Here is a 12,785-nt window from a genome sequence, read left to right as displayed (position 1 = left end):
GTTTATCATTTATGGTATATACGTACAATTTTGTTATGCGATATGGGGAGGTAGAGTTTTCTCCTACCTTTGAAGGTATGAAAAGGGTTACCATAAATGTCGTTAGACATATTGATTTGTTTTTTTTCTTTTAGGATCATTTCCATGGAAATATGAAACCACTACTTAGAGGTGAGGAAACAATCAATCTTAGCACCATCTGTTGACCATTCCCCCTAACACGTATTCTGACAATCACTGTGATTCCTTCTAAAATGGTGAATTTCAAATTGAGGTCAGGGTCTTTGAAGCATGCTCAGGGCTCCAAGAGTTCTTTGTGGGAATTGAAGTCTTTTGTGTTTTTGTTTTAGTGATCTTTTAAAAATGTGTGTGACCATATTCTGTATAATATGAACCACCTTAATAACTGAGTTGCAGAGTTTCCAGGTAGTTATATTTTAATTCTCATAAGCTATGAGTAAAGAATTAATTTATGAGCTGGAATTAAGCTATGAGATGGAATTAATAAAAATATGTGACCAAGAGACACTGTGAGTGAAAAGCAGAAGGTTTTAAATGCAGAACTCAGTGGAAATAGTTTCACAAGGCAACATAGCCTGTGCTCAGATCCCCAAGGCTCCTGAAGGATGTACCACTGTTAATACTACCTGCAAGGAAGGGGATTCTTCCAGGCAAGAGAAACCTACCTTTGACATCTTATAGAGTTTCTTCTATACTGGCTCTCTCTACTACTCCCTCACTCCAGTCTTGGGATACTGGCTATGTGCCTTTCTGCTTATCAGATATAAGAAACAGGTGCAAAACACCACCCCCTCCTCCCCGCAGCATGTTCCTAGTCTTTATTGTGAGACCAGCGGAAGCAAAGGGCTTAACATTCCTCTGGCAGACCCAGGCGTCAGCCTTGACTGTGAATCGTTCCTGGTCCCTTCATTCTGCATTCGGGAGAAGTCATTGGCTGGATCTCTCAGTTTCCTAATTTATTCTTTAACTGTCATTTCTGCTTCTCATATACTGAGTTTTTTTATTATTGCTAACACTTTTCATTCATATATTCTTGAGTTGATTAATGGATGCACTATCTGCTTACATCTGTCTGAGGGTAATAATTGTGCTATCCTAAGGTCCTCTGTGCTTTGTTAACTCTGATTCATTGGCTATAAGCTCTTATGTTTGTTTTTGTTTTCTGTCCTTAAAGGAGTTGGCTTTCTCACATTGTTTGGTCATTCCTGAGTGTAATTCATCTTTGTAGTTGAGATTCTACTGCGTTTGTTTCCCAGCTTTAGGGGAGAAGTGAAATGAGCTGTTGGGACTTATTACTCCCAATGGGTTCCCCTGAAAATAAGGCAGAGGTGGAAGGTGCCTTCTGGTGGCTAGTCAGGGAGTGCATACCTTTCTTCCAGGGTTCTGGGACCTTGCCCCCTGTCTAACACCAATTGCTCCTGCCTAGAGGAAGACACCTTTTGCTGCCTGGATCAAGAAGGAAAGATGTGTGGTTCATGTGTGCTGTAGGCTGCTCCTACCGCTCTATTCCAACTGATCACCCTGTAGGTAGCTCCAGGACGTTTCTGGTAGGGGAGCATTTGTGGAGCTGCTCCCACACATTGAGCTAAGGTTGTGACTTTTAAGTTATATCTTTTCTATCATTCTTAGGGATTTTGGTGGAAGTTGAAGAGGTGGAGACGTGACATCTTTCAATTGGCCAACTTGAAATAGCACAACTTCTTAGGAAACAATTTTGTATCCCTATTACATCCTAGGCAAACTCAGGCAAATATGTATCAGGATACAAATACAAGAATGTTCAAAGCAGTATTGTTTTTAATAAATAAAAACTAGAAAAATCTCAGTATACACCAACAGTTGAATGAATAAAGTGTGGTGTAATCATACTTAGAAGTCATACACTTCATCAGAAACCTAATAAGTAATCTTAAATTTTCTGGTAGCCACTTAAAAATAAAAGTAAAATGAAACAGATGAAATAAATGTTAATATATTTTACTTAACCCTTATATACAAAATATTATCATTTTAACATGTAATCATTATATACATTATTAATAAGATATTCTACTTTTTTTCATACTAAGTATTTAAAAATATCCAAAGTATTATCATATCTACGTGTAATCAATATAAAAATTAATGAGAGAATCTACATTTTTTCCCCATACTAACTCTTTGAAATCACAATTTGGTTGCTAAATTTTATTACAAGTACTTGATCGGTATTTAGATTTCATAAAATTTACAGTCAAAAAAGTAGTATCACATATGCAAATTGTTGCTAACATAAACATTTTCCAATAATTACATTGAGTATCAGTTTTTTAAATTTTAATTTTAAAATAATTGGAATTGAGAGAAGATGGTGTCCTCATACCTCAGAGTATGGGCTTGGCTCGTTTGACGCTGCCCTCGGGAGGCTTCAAACAGGGGGTTGGGGTTCCACCTCCAAATCTTCCACCAGGCTTGAGCTGATCTTCCTCCAAGGCAGAAGTACTCACCCTGAGAGCATCATAATCACAGGAAGAGACCGCCAAGTTCATGTGGGAAAGACAGACTGAGAGACATAGAATGTCGACCAGCAAAGCCTTAAGGGAAATGTAGTCCAAAGCCGGAAAAGCGGCATTGCTGTCGATAGAAGGGTTGCTTCCTGTACATTCCTGGAGACTGCACCTTCCTCATCCTTCGGAAGGCCAGGAGGCCCCAGGGCTCAGCCTGAGTTCTAGGACAGAACTTTGGCTCCAGCATTAACATTCTAGTGCTGTGTCATTTCCCCAATAGCAGGTTATAAGCTGGCCAATCTGTATGTGATCCTCTGTTAAAGCAATAAGACGAACTCTGGATGGTGGAGAAAGAAGTGTAAAGGAAATTTGTCCAGAAGAAGCCTGAGAAGATGATGAGCAGATAGAGAGGCAACAAGACTTGGGAGGCAAGTTGCATCCAGCTCCAGTAAAGTACAGACTGAGGAAAAAAGCAGTGAATATAAGAAAATTGGAAAAATACTTCCTCTGATCTCAAACCTTATATCTTTTAAGGCAACACCTTTTTCATCTTAACCTAGAAAGAGTTTGAAACACAATTTAGACTTAGTTGTGTAGGAAAGAATCATCAATTAGTTTGGAAATCCTGTCACATCTTACTCCTTGTGGTAATAACCCCCTTTAGGCGTGAATCAGTGTGGAAATGCCTTCATTTAAAAAATTTTGAACCTCGTATGATATCAGAGCATTCATACTGGAGAGAAAACCTATGAATTTACTGAATGTGGTAAAACTTTCACTCACATGTTGCACCTCATAAATGTAGAAGTCAGGCTGGAGAGAAACCCTGTGCTTCTAAGGAATGTTGAAAAGCCTTTAGCTAGATAACAAATCTCATTGAGTAGAAGAAAATTCATACTGGAGAGAAACCAGTGAATGTAACAAAACTTCATTTGAGCATTAGAAAATTTAGAGTTGAAGAGAAAGCTTTGAAGGTTCTAAGTATGATAAAGTTTTCTCTTGAACCTTATTTCTTACTCTGCATTTGAAAGGTCATACACAGAGAAGCCCTACAAATGTAAGAAATGTGGAAATGCCTTCAGCTAAAAGTAAATTCTCATTCATCAAAAAATTCATACTGGAGAGAAATCTTGTGAATGTGGGAAAGCTTCCATTCAGATGTCACACCTCAGTCAGCAGAGAATTTGTAGTGGGGAAAACCCCTTTGCCTGTAAGGTATGTGGGAAAGTCTTCAGCCACAAATCAACTCTCACTGAGCATGAGCATTTTCATAATAGAGAGAAACCTTTTGAATGTAATGAATGTGGAAAAGCATTCAGCCAAAAGCAGTATGTTATTAAACATCAAAATACCCGTACTGGAGAGAAGCTTTTTGAATGTAATGAATGTGGAAAATCCTTCAGCCAGAAGGAAAACCTTCTTACCCATCAGAAAATTCACACTGGAGAGAAACCTTTTGAGTGTAAGGATTGTGGGAAAGCTTTCATTCAGAAGTCGAACCTCATCAGACACCAGAGAACTCACACCGGAGAAAAGCCCTTTGTATGTAAGGAGTGTGGGAAAACCTTCAGTGGCAAGTCAAACCTTACTGAGCATGAAAAAATTCATATTGGAGAGAAACCCTTTAAGTGTAGTGAACGTGGAACAGCTTTTGGTCAGAAGAAGTACCTCATAAAACATCAAAATATTCACACTGGAGAGAAACCCTATGAATGTAATGAATGTGGAAAAGCCTTCTCTCAGCAAACATCACTGTGAGAATTCATTCAGGTGATAAGCCTTATGAATGCAATGTATGTGGAAAAGGCTTCTCTCAAAGTTCATCTCTTATGGTGCATGTGAGAAACCATACAGGTGAGAAACCCTATGGTTGTAATGAGTGTGGGAAAGCTTTCTCTCAATTCTCCACCCTTGCTCTACATTTGAGAATACACACAGGTAAGAAGCCTTATCAATATAGTGAATGTGGGAAAGCTTTCAGCCAGAAATCACACCATATTAGACACCAGAAAATTCATACTCATTAAAAACCTGTGGATATCATGAAAGGTGTTCATCAGGAATTGACATCTCATAACATATCAGAAATAATCATTCTGAAGGAAAGCATCACAAATGAGAGAAACAAAAGCTAAAAACTTAAAGGACACCAGAGAATTCATCCTGAAGAGAAAGACATTTGTGTGATAATATTCAGTATAAAAAAAACATACAGCAAAGGTAATGCTGAAACTTTAGATGCATTTCCACTAAAATTGGGAATGGAAAACATGTTTAACATTGCCGTCTGCATGGATCTGGAGATCTTCACCAATGTAAAAAAAAAAAAAGGTTGCAAGTATTAGAAAGGAAGAGACTTTTATGATATTGATTTAGCAGAACAGAAGAGATTCTGGAAACACCTATGCATTTATTAGAATTTATAATATAGAAATGGCATCAGGAGATGAGAATATAATGGGACTATTTAAAAAATGATTTGGAGGTAATTTGTTCTCCAAGGGGGAAAAAAAACCCACGAACTATACACAAAGGTAAGATCCAAGGGGGTTAGGTTAAAAACAGTAATATGAAAAAGCTATATACTAAAATGGTTATGACCTTGGGAGTTGGGAAACATTCCTTATAGCAAATTGAAAAACACCTAGCAATTCTACTCTGAGTTTGTATGCTCAGGAAATGTATACCAGGCTCTTTACTGTGGCATGATAAGTAGTAGTCATAAATTGGAAACAACTTAAATGCCCATCAGCAACAAAATGGAAAATACTTATGATGGAATACTGTATATCTGTAAAATGTAATAAATGAGATCTGTATGTATTACAGAAAAAGATCTCAAAAATCATGTTGAGGGGGAAAGGTAAAGTTGCAGAATGACATATAATACGATGAGTTTTGTAAATTTGAATAAAACTTCCTCAAGGGCTTCCCTGGTGGCGCAGTGGTTGAGAATCTGCCTGCTAATGCAGGGGACACGGGTTCGAGCCCTGGTCTGGGAGGATCCCACATGCCGCGGAGCGGCTGGGCCCGTGAGCCACGGCTGCTGAGCCTGCGCGTCTGGAGCCTGTGCCCCGCGGCGGGAGGGGCCGCGATAGTGAGAGGCCCGCGCACCGCGATGAAGAGCGGTCCCCGCACCGCAATGAAGAGTGGCCCCCGCTTGCCGCAACTGGAGAAAGCCCTCGCACGAACCGAAGACCCAACACAGCCAAAATAAATAAATAAATAAATAAATAAAGTAGGGGAAAAAAAAAATTATAAAAAAAAAAAAAAAAAAACTTCCTCAAAATTTCAGTGCTATATATTGGTAATAGATACATATATGTATGTATGTCTTTAAAATGTTTTTGAAATGGTTTGGAAGGATAAAGACCAAACTCTTGATAGTGGTTGCCTGTGAAGAGTGGAGAAGGGAAGGGAATGTGTGTGGGAGAGGGGGGGGATTGGATTGGTTAGAGGGGACTTCAGTTTTATATATAAACGTCCATTTCTCTTTTAACAAAAAAAGACTGCAAGAAAATATATTGAAATACTGGTTAATTCTGGACTGTGGTATATGGATATCTTGTCTTATTTTTTGTACTTTTCTGTATTTTTAAATTTTCTCAAAATTAACAAGAATGGGGGTGAGGATGGGAACACTGTACCTATAGAAATCATGTTCTAATGGATTCATTCTCAATCAGCTACTAAATATTTATAGAAAATATTTCTACAATTTTATCAATGAGTGGATGGACTTGCTCTCGGTAGTATGAAATTATCTATTTTATTAAAATTAAAAATGACAGTATAATCCAAAAAAAAAATAATAATTGAACTTAATTAAATTAAAAATTCAACTCCTTAGTCACATTAGCCACTTTCAAATACTCAGAAGCCTCATGTAGTTGGACAGGCAACACTACATACTACAGGCAAAAATAAAACAATTTTACAAAATAATGTTGAATGAAAGAAGCAATGTGGAAAATAATGCATATAATATGATTCCACTTATATAAAGTTCAAGAAGAAGCAAGACTAAACTGTGTTGTTTATGGCTGATAGAGAAAAGGCAAAACTACATTTAAAAAGCAAGGAAATTATTATTAAAGTCAGGATAGTGGTTCCCTCTAGGAAGTCAGAGAGAGGGTTGTGATTGGAAAAGGGCACACGAGGGGCTTCTGGGATGCTGGCAGGATTCTTTCTTGACATGAATGGTGTTACGTGGGGATCTGTTTTGTAATCATTAAACAGTTGAACAGTTGTTCAATTGAATTATTGAACAGTTATGTATATTTTATGAACATTTTAGTTTTCAAAAAATTTTTAATGGGGGAAAAAATCAGATGGCTTCATTTGCCCTGATACAGTTCTGTGTGGGACTTCCCAATAAGGTTTGGGGAAAGAGAGGAGGGAAGGGCAGCTCTGCAACGTTGGTGCCACCCAGAGCTGGGTTCTAACAGAGACTTCGTGATCTAGAGAGTAGGCATTAACTATATGATTTGGTGGGAAGAGTGGGTGGGGTGTGTGTGTGTGTGTGTGCATGTGCACATGCGTGATGGAGAGAGATGGACACAAAGGAGGACGTGAAAAGAAGGTTTAAATGAAAACAGAGCAGAAATCACCATCCCTAAGTTAAATAAGAATTAGGTTGTTTAGGTGGCACCATTACCCAGCTTTCCTCCACATATAGGAGTTAGTCCTATGTAGTATATAGTTGTAGTTATTTTGCATTTTGATCCAGAAATAACATTTTCATTTTTCAGAATTCTCAGGGAAAATTATTTGACTGAATTACATAAGGACTCATTTGAAGGCCTGCTATCCCTCCGCTATTTGTAAGTTAATCATATTTATTTATGAGTTCTTATCTATAAAGTAGATTATCTATAAAGTAATTAAGGGGTTCAAGTTAGATAATCTCTTCAATTTCTTCTAGCAATAAAATTCTACAATTCTGTAAGTCTGTGTAGGGCCCCAGCCCATAACTAGCACTAAATATCTCCTATTCATTTTTAATTTTTTAATTATATAGACAAGGTATAGATAGAAAAATACACTTTAGTTGTAGAGGAAAAGTGGTAATGAGGTCTGAGCAATTATAAACTCCCATATGAACCTCGTTATATATAAGTGTTCATATACTCTCCATCTGTATTTATATTTTGTTTATGACCTATGGATCAAATCTGGCCCACAGTGTTTTTATACAGCCCATAAGTTAAAAGTGATTTTTAAAGGGCTGTAAATGAGAAAAAAGAAACGAAGAAAAATATGTGACAGAGACTGTATGTGGCCTGCAAAGCCTAAAATATTGACTTATCTGGCCTTTACAGAAAAGGTTTGAAAAAGTTGGTTTAGTGAAATGAGAGGAATTAAAGTTAACCTCAAATTGTCCCCTACAGGACAAGAAAATATAGAACACTTACATTAATATGAATGCCATTAACTCATAACTTTGATAATTTAATCTAAATTAAATGAACATTTAAATATTAAATATTTAAGCAGATGAATTATGTAAACAGTATTGTCAAGGGACTTCCCTGGTGGTCTAGTGGTTAAGACTTTGCCTTCCAATGCAGGGGGTGCGGGTTCGATCCCTGGTCAGGGAGCTAAGATCCCACATGCCTCATGGCCAAAAAACCAAAACATAAAAAAAAGAAGCAATATTGTAACAAATTCAATAAAGACTTAAAAAATGGTCCAGTATTGTCAAGAACACATTAGGTTACCAAAAGAACAAACTGTTGTTAAGGATTTCGATGCAGGAATTGTGATACCAATATTAAGAATGTTTAAGATGATGGTTAAGTGGTATATTTAGAAATGTTTACACTAAATAAGCATATCAGAAATGCCCCTAACAAAAATTTCTCCAGCCTTTTTTTTTCTGCCGTTTTTGTTTGTTTGTTTGTTTTGTTTTTTGGGCCACGCCCCACGACTTGCGGGATCTCAGTTCCCTGGCCAGGGATTGAACCCAGGTCCCCAGCAGTGGAAACTCCAAGACCTAACCCCTGGGCCGCCAGGGAATTCCCTCCCCAGCTTCTTTATCAAAAAGGAAATGCTTGCCTAGTATTTCTTTTTATTTAGGGATTAAGAGATAATTGTGTTTTTTGCTATAAAAGCTCAGTTTTTGTCCTTTGTCCATGGCATCCAAAGCTGTGTATGTCATTAATCCTTATTAAGCCAATTAATGATCCTCTTTAGCAAATAGATTCTTCTTGCAAGTATAAAAGGCTTAAGGGAAGTGGGTATAAAGAGCCTCACATGACCCTAAAAATAGTTCTTTTAATTATCAAACCTTCTAAGCCTTAAGGGGCAATCACCTTTATATTAGTCTCTTCTCTGCCATCTGGGCTCCAAACCTTACAAACACATTTTGGAGAAAAACAAATAAGATAACTCCTCAGTGGACTAGGCCCTTCATTACTTCTACTATGAAATACTTTATAATCTGATTATTTCAGGTCAGCATAAGTATACTCATTCTTTTAAAAAAGACATGCCAATCAATAAAAAAGCGAAAAAAGAATATGCTAATCAGCACTATGCCTAGTGTTGTAAACACGAAGATGGGTAAGACAGGACTCCTTTTAGCAAGTCATGATCTCACAGGGAAAATAAACATATAAGCTCAAACTATAATGACAAAGTGCTGTGGAGGCACCATGAAGTCATAAAACTACATTTCTTTTAAAACAGTCATTTCCTCCTTCTATCCACTCCCCAGCTATTTGTTGATTTTATAAATATTTGAGTTTGCTTTACGTCCACGCGTTGGCTTTAAACATGATAGACGATGCACATAAGCAGGATCTAGTCCATACTTTGAAGGAATTTACGCTCAGAGGAAATGGGTTGCAAAAATAGTTATATTTAAAGAAAGAAATGAATATGGGCAATGAGAGCTATAAGTTGGTATTGGAGCACAAAAGAGGGAAAAAAGACTTCAAATTGGATCAGGGAAGATGTTACTAGAGCAATGCTGTTTAAACGGGACCTCGAAGGGCCATTGGGTATCAATGACGGACATCTTGGGAAGAAAAAGCTTACAAAAGGAAAGTGGGAGAAAGGCAAAACACAGGAAGAATATTCTGAGTACCTGTAGAGTACAAGTGGGAAGAGTAGGAGATTACAGCCAGATCATCTAGGGCTTCGGAAGCCAAGCCAAGGATAACATGCCAAGCTACCATGTTACCACAGCAGTGCTTTAGGACAAGCTTTAGCCTGCAACAGAACCAACCACTTGGAGGGCTTGTGAAAACACAAGCTCCACCCCCATAGTTACTGATTCAAGAGGTCCAGAGTAGGCCTGAGTATTTGTATCTTCAGTAAGTTCACAGGTGATGCTGGTATTTGAGAACCACTTCTGGAGAGTTAATCTGGTGATGCGCGTGGAGGATGGCTTAGAAAGGGAGAGAGTAGAGATGGAAACACCAGTCAGAAGACAGTTATACCCATCCAGGTGAAATGAGAGACTAAGCTGGAATCAATGGAAATAAGATAGTCAGCTATAGTCAAGAGTAGGTATTTTCGAATAAAAGTCAATATGATAGAAAGTGTAATACTGAATTAAAGTTACATATTAATGAGAGGAGTAACTTCCTTTCAAGTTGTGTGAAAGGGTATCTTTTATTTCTTCTGGTAATGAATTGGCCTAGAAAAACAGAACTCTATTGGGAAGTGTGTAAATATAAGAATATTCCTTTTAATATTAGAAATTATAATGATATATAGAGATAAAACTTTGACCTCATAATCTAGAATTTGAGGAGACCACAAAAGGCGGAATCTAATCAATTCCTCTGCTCTCAGGAAAGATTACCTCCAAAATCTATCAAGATCTATAGTTGTATAGTTAATTTATGAGGATCCTGAAGGTGAGACTCTTTTTTTTGTTGTTGTTTTTTGTTTTTTGGTGAGACTCTTAAGAGAGGTGAAGGCAGGGTTAGGGGCTCTAGTTGGAAGGTTCAAATAATAATTCCTAAGGTTTGGAGTTTAGACCAAAGCTTCTTATTTATTATTATCATTCTAACCTTTACTAGTTATTCCTACTAATTAGATATCTAATAACTAATTGAGGCAATATTTTCCTTTTACATTTCCTAGAGATTTATCCTGCAATAAAATACAGTCTATCGAAAGACGTACATTTGAACCACTACCTTTTTTTGCAGTTTATGTATGTTACAAATATAATTTCATTATATTTGGAATTTTTATAAAGCTTAATTTTTTATAAAATTAATTTGTTACTCATTTGGAAATATGATTAAAGTTACTACTAAAATTTTGTAACGAATCCTTTCTGTCTCTAGCAAAGATTACTGTGAGAATTATTACACAGATCAGAGTGAATCATTATAGAGCAGTGGCTCTCAACCAGGGTGATTTTGCACGCAGGTGACATTTGGTAGAGTCTGGAGACTTTTTTCCTTGTCAGAACTGCATGTGCTACTGGCATCTAGTGGACAGAGGCCAGAGATGCTACTAAACATCCAACAGTGTACAGGAGAGCCTCCCACAGCAAAGAATTATCCAGCCCGAAATGTCAATAGTGCTGCCTTTCTAGAGAAATAAAGATCACTTAACACAAGTATTTAATGAGCATTTACTATTTTGTATCTAATGCACCACGTATATAATCATGAAAGTATAAATCATAACATCTTCCACAGTGAGATTTCTTTAGCATATGGAGGGAGTAGTGATGTTATGTTTCATCATATATAAACTAGAATTATTGCCAAAGGATAAATGTTCTGAGAGAATATATATTTTTCTTCTTCTTTTGCTTGTGTCTTTTTTTGTAGAAATCTTGGTTGCAATTTACTCACAGAACTGAGCTTTGGAACGTTTCAGGCCTGGCATGGAAGGCAGTTTTTACACAAGTTGTAAGTGAAATAGAAGATGAATACATGTAAAAAACTGTGTGTAAAAGCATCATGCAGTTCTTGGTTAGCTGGGTGTAAACCCAGTATGAGTTCTAGAAAGTATGTCTTGAGAGCCATTTATTTTTTTTTCAAATGAGGAAGCGAAGGTACAAAGAGGCCAAGAGACTTGTTTAACTCATATATGAAACGCTCTGCTTTCCATAGTACTGATCTTTGGCACGGGCAATAAAAGGCACCAAGCAAAAACACTCAAATTAGCATTGTCATGGAATCCCACTGATGCCTCTGCAATATGCGAATGGTCCATGAAGTTCCACTTTTGAATTTCACTTTGATTCCTGCTCACGTGCAAAGTTCCTAACTGCTTAAAATGTATGCCACACAGAGCAGCAAAGAACTAAGTTTAGCACCGAATTCTTCAGGGAGCAAAAGGTGTGGGTGCTTCCCCAACCATTATTAGCTCTTTTAAATGGTAAAGCAGAAAGAATTCCTGAACACCCACCACAGGGCTCTCCCCAGCCACCCAGAACATTATTTTTCAAAAAGCATATATCTCTGAAGTGAATTATCTGTGGCCAATAGGAAGCTTTGAGGTATGGAAAAAGACGTTGTTTGTGTTCAGCTATAGTGTGAGAAATATAAAGCAAATACATTGCTGTAGCCTAATTCAATATACTTTCTTTGCTGACTACTCTTCAGTAAGAAGTGTGGGTTTTACACCCCTTCAGCTCAAAAATTCTGTGATTTCTCACGACACAAGCAAATGAGAGTGGGTACGTTCAATGGCCCGAAGGCGATTTTAGACTCAAGGTAAAGAGCTCTTCTACACCTGGCTTTGGAAAAGACTCCCTTACCTGTCTTGTGGTTCAGAAATCCAGTTTCACACAGTTCATTTTGGGTTAATGAAGGTGTTGAGGCTGTGTCTGGAGCTGGATTAGCAATTCCTGCAGATGCCTATCTTTAGTGGCCTCCTTCCTTTCCCTTGTTAGTGTGCTGATGCCTACCTTGGGGAGAGAGCACCGAGGGTCAGTTTTTCTTTTGCCAGCACACCGGAGAGCAGGCTCATGAGGTCCCTTCACCAGGAGGTTTTAGTAGCGTCAATACAAGGTCTTAAACTCACCACCTTTCCTAAACATCCTATAACACCAAGAGTTCCTTATAAAAATCAGAGTTTCACTATAGTTATGTAGGCAACACAGGAAAATACATTGTGGAAATAAATAAATCAATCACAGTTTAAAAATTAATGAATTCATTCAAAAACATTCACTGAGTGCCATGCCCACTGTGTGTCAGCACTGTACTAAGTGCTGGAGATACAAAGATGCATAGGGCAGGGACTTCGTCCCCAAGAAGCTTTCATAGTGGAAGGAGAAAGTTGGATGTTGATGGGAAA

At 37.5% G+C, this 12,785-nt stretch overlaps 1 pseudogene; it reads left to right on the top strand.

The window, feature by feature from the left end:
* Positions 1-12,785, top strand: part of LOC103016731 (leucine-rich repeat-containing protein 37A3-like) — a 74,351-nt pseudogene that overhangs the window by 21,314 nt on the left and 40,252 nt on the right.

The sequence above is a fragment of the Balaenoptera acutorostrata genome, chromosome 20 (assembly GCF_949987535.1).
Source record: "Balaenoptera acutorostrata chromosome 20, mBalAcu1.1, whole genome shotgun sequence".
NCBI classification, from domain to species: domain Eukaryota; kingdom Metazoa; phylum Chordata; class Mammalia; order Artiodactyla; family Balaenopteridae; genus Balaenoptera; species Balaenoptera acutorostrata.
The sequence above is the reverse complement of the archived record's forward strand: the minus strand, read 5'-3'. Positions and strand labels throughout refer to the sequence as shown.